Source organism: Pseudonaja textilis, chromosome 9 (genome assembly GCF_049901715.1).
Source record: "Pseudonaja textilis isolate UNSWEBS1 chromosome 9, rPseTex1.2, whole genome shotgun sequence".
Classification (NCBI taxonomy): domain Eukaryota; kingdom Metazoa; phylum Chordata; class Lepidosauria; order Squamata; family Elapidae; genus Pseudonaja; species Pseudonaja textilis.
The window spans coordinates 6,444,306-6,456,053 of record NC_141998.1 but is presented as its reverse complement, the minus strand read 5'-3'; the positions used below and the strand labels follow the sequence as shown (position 1 = coordinate 6,456,053).

At 39.9% G+C, this 11,748-nt stretch overlaps 1 long non-coding RNA gene across 1 annotated transcript in view; it reads left to right on the top strand.

Moving 5' to 3' along the window:
• The first annotated feature begins 360 nt into the window (after nt 1–360).
• LOC148125023 (uncharacterized) overlaps nt 361–11,748 on the top strand; it is a 38,857-nt gene continuing 27,469 nt past the window's right edge. Inside the window, exon 1 of the long non-coding RNA XR_015744653.1 lies at nt 361–505. This is a non-coding gene — a long non-coding RNA (uncharacterized LOC148125023). The remainder of the gene's footprint in view (nt 506–11,748) is intronic.

Here is an 11,748-nt window from a genome sequence, read left to right as displayed (position 1 = left end):
TTTGCTCCCTTTTCTATGAGAGAGGCCTTTAGTGAATGCTCTCCTTCCCTTCCCCACTTCCTACAGCTAGATAAAAGTGGAGTTTCCAAGACTTTTGATGACACCTAACCATGGTTTATTCAGTTAAGAATCAGGGAGTGCCTTTGAATGCCAGCCTTATATGTTAGTCCGGGGTTGCTGCTCTCGGTTGTGCATGCAGAGAAGCTCCATATTTATCAGTAATTCCCAGGAAATAGTTCCTACTTCAGCCTTAAAGCCAAACCCAAACAAAAGGAAAGAGAAAATGGAATTCAAACTTTCTTCAACGGTCCCTACTAAACTCATTGTGAAAGTGAAATGTGAAAGCAGAAACGTTTAAGAACAAGAAACATTTAAGAACAAACAGCATGAGGTGAGGGGCTTTGATCTAGATAAGGTCACAAAAGCACCAAGGGGAGCAGGAATCCAGCATGGCAACGTGGAGAATGTCCTTTTCTATTGTCTTTGCCTTCTCAAGGTCACCAAGGTTAGTGAACGTTTCTGCTTCCTTTAAACTCAGGTACAGCACAGGGCGAGATTCGGTTTCCTGATCTTTTTTTCCTTGCAAAATGATTCAGTTATTAACAGCTGTGAGCTGTAATTATCTTTGAATTTTATACATCCAAGGAATCTCCGTGGATGGAAGCTTTCCTGATAGACTTCTGCAATGCTGATCTTTCCGGAGCAGGGGCTAAATTCAGAGTTTCTGCAGTTAACCAGTGATTTCAAAAATGATCTGAATCAGTTAAGAGGATCCTGTATCCCTGAGTCCTATGTTTTTTATATGAATGATCATGTTGTTGTTAATTGTGAAGTCATGTCCAACCCATCGCAACCCCATGGACAACGTTCCTCCAAGCCTTCCTGATCACAATGAAGCCATTTTAAATTTTTGCCCAAAAGTGTGCGGGCTGATTGCCTACATATTCCTTTTTAATTATATTAGTTTAAAAGAGACAACCGCCTTGGGAACATTGAGTGAATTCATCAGATTTTGAATGATTTGGGGAAAACTTCACATTTTTGTTTTTTGATGTTGGTCCCTGCACTCAAAGTGATCTCTAGGGATCTCCAGAATAAAGGAAGCTACTGGATTGCAGTTGGCTCTGAGACCCAAACATCAGAAGAAAAATAGAATGGAATGGAATGGAATGGAATAGAATAGAAAGTTGGAAGGGACCTTGGAGGTCTTCTAGTCCAACCCCCTGCCTAGGCAGGAAACCCTACACCACTTCAGACAAATGGTTATCCAAAATCAATTAAGATAGATAGATAATGTTGGATGGAGTGGGGAATGCTTGTTATATGTGTGTTCCCTTTTGTTACATACATACATACAACATACATACATGTTACATGCAGTTTATGTCACTCCCACACAGCCACAATCAGTTCATTTTCAAACGAACCCTGAGGCATAACCCAGTGAATTTTAAATAACAGCAAAACTTGACCTGTTTGCTTTTTCCTCACACATTCATCTATAACTTGCCCACATCTTTCTCACCAAGGCTGGCAGGCACCTCCAAGTCTGGATCGAAAGCGGACTGAAAAGAGTGGGTGGGCTTCAGGACTCCTTTTATCCCTCCCCACCAAATAGCTTTGTTGATTCATAAGCCTGGCCACCGCTGATGGGATTTGGGGAAGTGGGGGGTGCTATGTATTCAAGCCTGGCTTTTGTTTGATTTAGGTGACATTCTTGCATTGTTTCTTTAAGGAGTTAGTTCTTTATCTGTCTTCTGAATAGAGAGAATTCCTGGCTGTCCTTCTTACTTCATCTTTAGGCACTTCAGCCGAGTTTCACACTTTCCCTCTGGAGCCAAAGCAAACAGATCTGATTAATTCAGAATGTCTCTAACTTTTTTTTTTCTGGGCTGGGCCAGACCGGGCTGTCAAAATGTTCAGAATCTGTATAAATGTTCAGAATCTGTATTTTTGCAACACCTTGTTTGCTAAAACCTGCTGAGATAAACTAATAAAGGACAATAGGAGGAACAGGAAAATAGTGAGGGTAACGTAAAAAACCAAATTAAAAAGATGTATCTGAACAGTTCTCTTAAAAACCTCAGGGGGGGGGTCCTAATTTTTTAATTGATGTATTATATCCCACATTTATTATTTTTATTAATAACTCAAGGTGGTGAACATATGTAATATTCCTTCCTCCTTCTATTTTTTCCCCCGTAACAGCAGCCTTGTGAGGTAGATTGGGCTGAGAGTGACTGACTGGCCAGAAGTCACCCAACTAGCTTTCGTGCCTCAGGCAGAACTAAAACTCACTGTCTCCTAGTGATTGGCCTACTATGACCCAGCTATCTTTCATGCCTAAGGCAGCACTAGAAACCATCTTCTGTCGATTGGTTTAAGTCACCCAGCTAGCTTTCATGTCTCAGGCAGGACTACAACTCACAGTTTCCTAGTATTTGGCCCAAAATCACTTCTCATGCCAAAGGTGGTACTAGAACTCACTATATCCTGGTTTCTAGGCCAGCACCTTAATCCCTACAACCAACTGGCCAGATTTATCATGAGATATAAAGATCCTTTGTACCAGCAGTTTTTAAGTGTTGGAGACGCCCAAATGCATTTATTCTGAAACTCAAGTTATGGTTGTTCTCACAGAATTGCTGTCATAAAGAGGGTTTGTTCATCCACAAAATGGTTGCCAGAGTATGTGTGGCCAATCGCAAAATAGTCATTTCCAAAAAGTGATGAAACTGCCCCACAGCATTGTCCTTAAGAATCATTTTGTACTTTCCTCTAGTCAGCTAGCACACATAATCCATTTTTTTGAGGGGGAAACACTATTGGCTATTTTGAGGGGAATCATAATTCAGTGGAAAGTGATGGGAAAATGGTTGGCCTGAAGGAGTAGATTCTATTGGATTTTAAAAGGGCAATTCTTCTTATGGTGTGGTTATTGGGATGATCATTTTGGTGGAATCCAGAAATGTGCTAATTTTTAATTAGTCGATTTTTTCAAATGAGTTACTGTTGGGTATAAATGAGAAATGTAAAAAAAAATACTCAGGAAGAATAGTCAGCTTTTTTTCTGAAGCAAATTGTCCTATCCTTTCTAAAAAAAACCTGTGTCTTGATAAAACGAAAAGAAAAAAAATGATTGTGACTTGGTTGAATATTCCACGTGCTCAGAATTTATCTTCATTCCTGAAATGACTTTTTAAAAATCAAATTAAAATCAACAAGGCCTAAGCGTACCACAGCAATGAATCAAGTTACCCTAGAGAGATGAATGTTATTATTAGCCTCAATGAGAAATTTACATGTGCAAAAATGTTAGGCGTACCTAGAACGCATTAGTGGGAGTGGATGGGTGAAAGGAAGGATGGGAAGATTAATAGTAATAGTAATGCAGACTTAGTAAATAGTTGGACAGTGTTGAAGGAATTTGTTGTGGTTTGCTGGCAGTAGGTGCGGATGGCTGAGGTCTCGGAGAGCGAGGACTCAGATGAGGGGCCTGCGTGTGATGCAGGGATGGGGCCAGAACCATCAGGGAGGAATGCTGCCTTTGGAGATTGTGGAGGCTGGCAGCAGTGAGGAAGAGGCCCCCGAGGAGCCGGTGCCTAGTGCATGTGCACACAGGGCTGCTCGAAGGAAAGAGCAGCTGCAGCAGCACAGGCAACTCGGGAGTAAGGCTGCAAGGTAATGGCCGCTTCCTGAGTAAATAAAAGCCAGCCAAGAAACCGCAGTTCTTTGCAGAAGGCAAAGAAGTTTTACACTTGAGCCTGGTGGACGTTAGGAATATCTGAGTTGGTGTTTGGGGACTCTTTGTGTTGGAATTATTGCTTAGTAACTTTATGTGTTGTTCTTGGCAGCCTTGCAAAACCTTGGCAAGGTTCTTTCTTATCGGAGCTAATTGGTTTGAAGCAGCCTTTTACCTATGAAGGAACGGGATTTGTAAGGAAACATTAAAAGGTTGTGCTGTAACCTTTGTCTCGTGTTTGCTTCCTTGGAACCAGGTTTGTGTCAGAACACAATTATTTGTTTAGCAGAGTGATGGCGTTCGGGGAACAAACCATCCTTGTGTCTAGTTGTTCTGGTGTGCAGGGCTCTATAGCGTCATTTTGAGGGAAGGAGTTGAAACAGTTTATGTCCGGGATGTGAGGGGTCTGTAAATTATGGGTCCTTCCATAACTCCTTTACTTGCACAATTTCTGGGTTCTCATAAAGAAGTCCTTGACTTACAACAGTTCGTTTAGTGATGGTTCAGAGTTACAACGGCACTGTCAAAAGTGACTTATGCTTGTTTTTCATACAACTGTTGCAACATCCCCATGGTCACATGATCAAAATTCAGACGCTTGGCAGTTGACTTGTACTTATGACAGTTGCAGTATCGGTGGTTGTGCGATCCCCTTTTGCCACCTTCTGATAAGCAAAATCAGTGGGGAAGCCAGATTCATTTAACAGATAACAAATAATCAGAGTTGGAAGGGCCCTTGTAGGTCATCTAGTCCAACCCCTGCCCAAACAGGAGACCCTACACCATTTCCGACAGATGGAGTCTAATCTCTTCTTGAAAGTCTCAAGTGATGTCGCTCCCACAACTTCCAAGGGCAACTTCTGTTCCATGGGTTGATTGTTCTCACTGTCAGAAAGTTTCTCCTTATTTCCAGGTTGAATCTTTCCTTGTTCAGTTTCCATCCATTATTCCTTGTCTGGCCTTCAAAGGTGCTTTGAAAAATAGCTTGACCCTCATCCTCTCTGGGGCAGCCCCTCAAATACTGGAAGATGCTCTCCTGTCTCCCTTGGTCCTTCCCTTCACTAGACTAGCCATGCCCACTTCCTGCAACCGTTCGTTGTATGTTTTAGCCTACAGTTCCCTAATCATCCTGGTTGCTCTTCTCTGCACTTTTTCCAGAGTCTCAACATCTTTTTTATAGTGTGGTGACCAAAACTGGTTGCAGTACTCTAGGTGTGGTCTTACTAAGGCTTTATAGAGTGGTATTAACAACCGTGTTACTAACTGAAGTAATTCACTTAACAGCTATGCCAAGAAAGGTTGCGAAATGGCGCACAATTTACTTAACAACTGTCTTGCTTAGCAACAGAAATGTTGGGCCCAACTGTGGTAATAAGGCAAGGACTTATCTGTACTGCCCTAATGGAATTTGAAGCAATCCAAGCACGCACATTGAATCCCACATTGTCTCCTCGGTGGAGAAGGTTGAATGATCAGTAGCACCTCTGCCTTCCCCTTCGAAAAGAATGTGAGTCCTGTGTTCTTCCAATATCTCTTTTAACTTGTTCAACTTACATTTCTGGATTCTCACACTATTCTAAGCCCGCTTTCAACAACTCTATAGATATATTTCTTACCATGTTCAAAGAGTCTTATCGAAGGTCAGATTTTTTACAAGTCTGTTTTATTACCCTGACGTATCTTAGCAGGAAATGCTTTCCAATGTCTCAAACAGTAGAAGTCTTATGATTTCTCCTACAATTTGTTGAATAAGCTGAGTCATTACTGTTTAAAAAAAAATAGTTAGGTATGTGTCTACAGTTGTTTTTTTCCCCTCTGTCCTCGGTGAAAACATTGAGCATTTCTTGTCGATAGGTTTAAAACCTTTCCAAGTCAAGAAAAATATTTCTTGCCAAAGGATATTTATTAAATAAAGGCTGCCAGATCTGGGTTGCAGTGACTTGAAAAAATCTGGCTTCCAACACGTGCATTAGGAAGAAAAAAATAAGGAGAGATTTGCTAAATCTGCAGTTTAATTTGCTAATATTGTACTGGATTGGGCAATGCCACACAAATTTCCACATGTCTTTGCAGAAAAGAAGGGCTCGTTTTATTCTCATTAAATGATGCATATCACATACCTCTGTTTCCCCACTGGCTTTGCTACAGAAAACTTGCTAGAATTGTTGTTTGCCACATCTGGAGAGCTACAAGTTTCCCAATTCTGAAAGTGAGATGCTTGCTTTTCAATGGTATAATTACCATGCTATATTTACTCTGGGCTCACTCAAGAACTGGGTTCACACATATTAAACTAGTATTAACTGGTTTTGTTTTGCTTAGAGAGGTGATCTTGGCAATTGGGATAGATAGAATGAATGAGAGTTGCCAGATGAACACAATGCAGGAACACACAACTAAAGCACCTATGACCGTGATGGTGAACCTATGGCACAGGTGGCACGCAGAGCCATTTGTGCGGGCATGCGAGCCTCAGCCAAACATACCTGCACTGCGCATGTGTGCACCTACCAGCTGATTTTTGGCCCGTTTGAGGCCATTGTCACCCTCCTGAGAGTTCGGGGGAAGCTTCTGAAGACTTGGGAGGCTGAAAACAGGCTGTTTTGGCACTTCTGGTATTTCCAGAAGGCCCATTTTTCAGCCTCCCATGGCTGCAGAGGTTTCCCTTGAGCCTCCGGGAGGGCAAAAACAACCTCAAACGGGCTGAAAATCAGATGGGATGGGTTATTGTACGTGCATACACAGGGAAGGTGGGGAGCATTGTGTTGTGGGTGCCAGCACATGTGTGCACGGGCGCTATTGCATGCGCGCATGCTTTTGACACACCACAACAAAAAGGTTCGCCATCACTGACCTATGCCATAATTAAAAAGAAAATAAGGTCCATTGGCTAAAAATGAAAGTGATGAAGCCCATCATCCAATACCACTATCATCGCTCCCCCCACTCCAAGCAAAATGTCATGCCCCTGGTGGAGACTGACTGAGGAAGAGGAGGAACAGCCGACAGGGAGTGGAAGTGTGGCTCCAGAGGTGGTGGAAGAGGCTGGGGAAGGGCAGAGGCCGGCTGAACTGTCAGAGGAGGACCCAGGCCCATCCCCTATCAATCCTAGGGCACACAGGGAGGATCAGGGTAAAATGTGGTCTACTCGGGAGGAGAGGCCCATGATCCTCTTCATGGGTTGCAGGTGAGAGATTTGCATAAGAGTTTGGACCTGCATGCTAACAGACGCTGGAGACAAATTAGTGATTTATTCCTAAAGAAGGTTTCTCTTGGTTGGCATTCTTCCGACGGATTGTACCTGGTTATCTTCCTGAAGTTGGCAATTATCTATCCTGGTCTGTCGTGGAACTTTATTCAGTGCGGTTTGTTTTTGGTTTTTGCTTCGTTATTGGCTCTTTGAATTTGAACTGTGTTTCTTTCCTTTGAAATGTTATTTTGAAAATTAACCTGGAAATGAGAAACTTTCTGACAGTGAGAACAATCAACCCATGGAACAGAAGTTGCCCTTGGAAGTTGTGGGAGCACCATCACTTGAGTCTTTCAAGAAAAGATTGAACTGCCCTCTGTCAGAAATGGTATAGGGTCTCCTGCTTGAGCGGGGGTTTGACTGGATGACCTACAAGGTCCCTTCCAACTCTGATTATCTGTTATCTATTATTTATCTTTGGAGCTTCGAGGCTGCCACATTCAGTGCCTGGGAATTTGGATGGGGGGATTTCATCGTGTGGTAGAAGATTAGAACAACAACATTCTTTCTCAGAGAGTCAAGGATATGTTGCCCTGCACTTGGAGGGGAGGGACTGGAAGGATGTCTCCAGTTGGGACAAAGATTTGATTGGGCCATGCGATGGACTGATGGGTGCAGGGGATGGATCTTTGATTTCTCTTTGGGAAAGGGGAAAACCCGGAACTCTCAGATTCGGGTTTTCCCAGGTGTGCCAATATGACAACTCGAATAAAATGGAACTTTGAAGAAATATTTGTCCCGGAGTTTATTGGTTTGGAGTTGGTTAGTTGGAACGCTGACAACCTGGACCTCACATTTCTGTATGGTGTGTGTACCTATGCTGGACTTTAAGGCAATATTGTTTCACTGAATAGAAAGGAGACTGTCAGATTGCATGTTTAATTGTGACAGGTTCATAACTCCAAGATCTGTATTCATGGCTTGTTTTATTTATTATTGAAACTGTAAAACATTTTTCAAAAGTAAAACATTTTTCTTCTCGATAGGTTGCATTCCAGGGAAAGAAAGTAAAAATAAATAAATCTGGATTTACAATAAATAAATAAATTGTAAATCTTCAAAATCTTTCAAGGAAAAGAAAGTATGTCAGTACAATTATTATTTTTTTAATTGAAATTGATAGGCTTTTTGAACTCTACTCATTTAAACTTAAGATGTCTCGTTTATTCTGAAGATAGTATACTATAGGTAAAAAAATTCCATCTATTATTGTTTTAAAAGGTATCTCACTTTTTGTTGAGAATTTTTAGCTGGATGGCATGACTTAGCTAGACAAAATCAGAGACATTACAGAGTAGAAAATGAACAAAGTGCAGCAAAGACATATGTGCAGTAAAGGCACATATTGTTCATTAAATAAAAAAACCTCAAGCAGAAAAATTACATTTGCCCTCTTATATTCATTTAAAGCTGGAGGAGATCCATTAAACCAGATTACATTCCTAAATCAGCTAAGCCCAAAGTATATGCATCGTGAATTAATGTGATTCAAACAACTTGCTCAACCAGGGATGCTATTATATGTTAATCATATTTCAGTTCGGCTTATAAATACATCTGGCATTTGAAATTAGAGAGCAAGAAGATAAACAATTTTATACAATTTGGGACCTTTTCTATCAATGGCTGGATGATGAAATACAAAAATAGAATATTTAGAATGTTAGACAATAAGGAATATTATTGATTTCACTTTTCTTTTTTCTTTTGGTATTTGACATTATATTTATAAAATGTTTTTTCTTTTTTTTCTTTTTTTTAGGATAGAATTGGTATGATTATATGATTTGTTATAGAATAAATTACTTAAATTATAGTTATCTCATAAGGCATGATTGAATAAAAGTATAGTCAAATCTTTTTTTTTTTAATAATGATATGAGGATATATAAGTTTGGATTGATAATAAGAGTTATTATGTAAGGTAATTGTAATTGTGACTACGAAATGAATGCACAAAACTGATGAACCAACCGACACACTGTTTGTATATAAGTACGGATGAGAGCTGATGTTTTTATGTTTTGTTTGTTTGTTTGTTTGTTTGTTAAAAAACAATAAAATTGTTTTCAAAAAAAAAATACATCTGGCAACATAAATTCAAGCTATGTTTTACTTAGAGTCGTGGTGGCGCAGTGATTAGAATATAGAATGCAGAATTGTAGAATTCTGCCAACTGCCAGGAGTTTGATCCTGACCGGCTTAAAGTTGACTCAGCCTTCCATCCTTCTGAGGTGGGTAAAATGAGGACCCAGATTGTTGGGGGTAACATGCTGACTCTGTAAACCACTTAGAGAATGCTGTAAAACACTATGTATATAAGTCTAAGTGCTATTGCTATTGCTACTTAACTATGATTGCTGAGCTAAGCCACAATTAGAATCCACACAGTACAATAGCCATATAACATGATTTACAAAGTGGGTTTAAAACCATGCTAAGTAAAAACTAAACATACTACATGTTGGTTTAGGATTTCTCTCTAAAAACCAACTATTTGCTTAAACATGTCGAGTGAAGTCGAGAAGTAATGTAGGACTGTGAGAGTGGAATGCTTTCAAATTGTGCTGGAGAAAACCCTTGAGAGTCCCTTGGACTAAGAAGATCAAATCAGTCACCCTGAAAGGAAACCAACCCTGTATCAGCATTCCAACTAACCAACTCCAAACCAACAAACTCCCAAGACAAACATTTCCTCAAAGTTCCATTTTATTAGAGTTAGAAGCCTTGAAGCTTCCAAGTAAAAAAATGGCTTCCAAGTCTGACACCCTGACTCTTCTTTGGACGGACAGATACTGAAGTTGAAGCTCAAATACTTCAGCCACCTAATGAGGAGAGAGGACTCCTTGGAGAAGACCCCTGGTGCTGGGAAAGATGGAAGGTGGAAGGAGAAGGGGATAGCAAAGGACGAGAAGGTTAGATAGGTAGCATCCTTGACACAATAGATGTGAGTTTGGGCAAATTCCAAGACACTGTGGAGAACAGGGGAGTCTAGCATTGCTATGGTCCACAGGGTTGCAAAGGGTCAGATATCAGCTTTGGAAGCCATATTTTATTTGGAAGCTTAGAGGCTGCCACATTCAGTGCCTGGGAATTTGGAATTGGGGATTTTATAGAGAGCTAGAAGGTTAAACTCAACAACATTCTTTCTTAGAAGTCAAGGACAAGTAATCCTGCACCTGGAGAGGAGTGTCTGGAGGATTGTCTCCAGTTGGGACGAAGACTTGATGTGATGGACTGATGGGTGCAGGGGTTGGATCTGTGATTTTTCTTTGGGGAAGGGAAAATCCAGAACTCTCAGATTCGGGTTTTCCAGGATGTGCCAATATGACAACTTTAATAAAATAGAACTTTAAGGAAATGCATGTCTCGGAGTCTCTTAGTTTGGAGCAACTCCACCCAACAGAAAACAGAACTTCTGCATCTGAAGCCCCTGGAGTTGAGCAATTAATCTTAGGTGTGGTTGCTCATATCTATTTTCTGCTGTGTGAAGTTTATATGCGTCATTTCTCAAGGCCAGTTTGCTTCTTTTTTTAAGTTCTATGGCAAATTTATCCCCAGCTATCCTTCTGACATTAGGGTAGTCCTTTTCTAGTTTTTTATTTAAAGGTTTAGTTCTTATAAAAAGATTATCTAAATAAGAAATTCATTCAAAGAAAAAGAAATAGTACATGTGATAAAGAAGAAGAAAAAACAGGAGATAAAGAAAAAAGATTTAAAAAGAACAGAAAACATTGTATACCCCAAAAGAGATAAAAAAGAACACGAAATATGTGAGTGTGTATACCTTTTCCATTCTTGTTTTGTACATACACATACGTACACTGTATTATGTCCTTTTTCCTTTATCGCTTGTTTTTTCTTTATTTTGAATACTATATTTTTTCTTGGAAAAAATGTATTTCTTATGTACATAATCTTTTTTCATATCCATAGTCTTCATCTTTTGTTTTTTCCCTTATTCCTTTATCTCTTCCTGTCTTCCATAAAGAAATTTCTATAAAATTATTCTTTCTAACCGTCACAAAATCATTTTACTTTTTTACCCCAAAAGTCACAGGTCAGTAATATGTCAATAACAGCCTTTTTCTAATTGAGTCAGTTTGGCCATCTGAGCAAAGTCCGTCAACTTTCCAACCATTCCTCCATGATGGGTAATGCTAATTTTTTCCCCATATTTGGACATTTACAGGATTCCACATTCATTAGGCGAGCGACTTCTATTTGTGTAGCCTCTTGAGCTGAGCAGCTGATTTTAGGTGTGGCTCCTCATATCTTTACCTCTTCTCTGCCAAGTTTATATGGTTCGTTTCCCAAGGCCCAGGTTTTTCTAAGTTGTATAGGAAGTTCTGAAATTTCTCTCCAGATTACCCTTCTCACGTAGGGTACTCCTCATCCACTTATCTTTCATTTGTAATTTCTCCTTCCCTAAATTTCGTTCATTGATGGATCTTTTTTTTAAAGAAGCTACATAGTTTTTATTATTAGTTTATAATATAAAATACAAAAAGCACAAAAGAAAATATTGGGAAAATAAGGGAGGGAGCAGGGAAGGGAAAGGTGTACAGCAAAGGGAAAAAAGAAAGAAAAGTAATGACTTCTGACTCCCTTTGGTGCAATAGAATAAGATAACATCAAACCTCAACTTTTTAATTTTACATAGTAACACAAATTAGCCATCTGTCATCTGTACCTCTATAACTGTCTGGTTTGGTTCTGTAACCCAACAGGACAGACACAGACTCCGGAGAGTAAT